Source organism: Mastomys coucha, unplaced genomic scaffold, assembly GCF_008632895.1.
Source record: "Mastomys coucha isolate ucsf_1 unplaced genomic scaffold, UCSF_Mcou_1 pScaffold4, whole genome shotgun sequence".
Classification (NCBI taxonomy): domain Eukaryota; kingdom Metazoa; phylum Chordata; class Mammalia; order Rodentia; family Muridae; genus Mastomys; species Mastomys coucha.
Window position 1 is genome coordinate 27,462,431 of NW_022196910.1, and position 1,197 is coordinate 27,463,627.

Consider the following 1,197-nt stretch of genomic DNA (forward strand, 5'->3'; position numbering starts at 1 on the left):
ATAATAAGCTTAGCTGCCTCACTCTGAAAAGGCCACATCCCCTCACTCTCACATCCAAAAGACAGAGCCAGCAATAGCTGATAAACCATTAATGAATAAATTCTGTTCCAACATTCACTTACCAGGTTGTTGATTTTTAAATTCAAGATGGCCTACCTTTGCTTTAAAATGTTTAAATGCCCACACTAAGCTTCATTTATTTTCTTCCTTTCATACAAACTACATCCAAGCTGCAGAAATTAATGAATCTGCTTTGATAAACTTGCTCACATTTGACATTTGGAGCCTTGAAATTTATTTTTGAAGTCTAAGAGGCACCTCTTCAGAGCTAGGGAACTCAGAAGAGTTTAATTTAGTAGCCAAATGCTAAAACATTATGTCAAACTTAAATTAGAAATAGGGTTCTCTTGCCTTTCAACAGCTTGTTAGAGACTCACCCTGAAGACGCCTTGGCAGATTGTGAGTCCAAGTCTACAATTAGGGAGGGAAAAAATAATAAATACCATCCTTGCTCACACACGGATACCACACACACATTCTCTCCTTCTCCGCCCCTCTCTCCCTCCTTCTCTTTCTCTCTCTTCTCTCTACCCTCTGACTTCCAAGAAATTAAACATTTCAAATAGAAAATACATGAATATATGGAAAAGAGTACATTTTCTTCAAAAGTACAAGCAAAAGATCTCTTATATTTAACTTCATAACTTATAAAATGACAATTTTAAATGCAATTAAATTAATTAATACTGAAAGAACACTGTTCAATGCTTTAGCCCTTAAGCTTGTTTTAAGAAAAGAATTATTGGAGTTTTTTTAACCCCTCCCCCAACTAGTTTCACTTTAAAAGGTCTGGTGCACATCACTGTTGTAAGCCTCTAACATAATACTGTTTTGCCTTCTCACCATGATGATTTCCTTCATTTCCATTGATGTCTGCCATTGTGTCTCAGATCTGTGTGTACCATGGAAAACTATGTAGCCACAAAAGGTTTAAATAAGGAGAAAATAAGCCCTCACCAAATTCTTGACTCTAAAGCTCTGAGTTCAGGGCACTTTGTTAGTAACAAGTTACAACATGTTCTTGCTAATTCTTCATTGTTCCCAACTGCAAGAAAACTATCTTAGATATCAACTTTTTTTTTTGCATAGTTTCTCTTAAATTTGCATTAACATAAGCATTATCTCTTTCTTTCTTTT

The 1,197-nt window shown here is 35.3% G+C and overlaps 1 long non-coding RNA gene across 1 annotated transcript in view; it reads left to right on the forward strand.

Annotated features, from left to right (window-relative positions):
* The window catches only part of LOC116075928, a 10,343-nt gene that overhangs the window by 7,562 nt on the left and 1,584 nt on the right, over positions 1-1,197 (forward strand). The window lies entirely within an intron of this gene.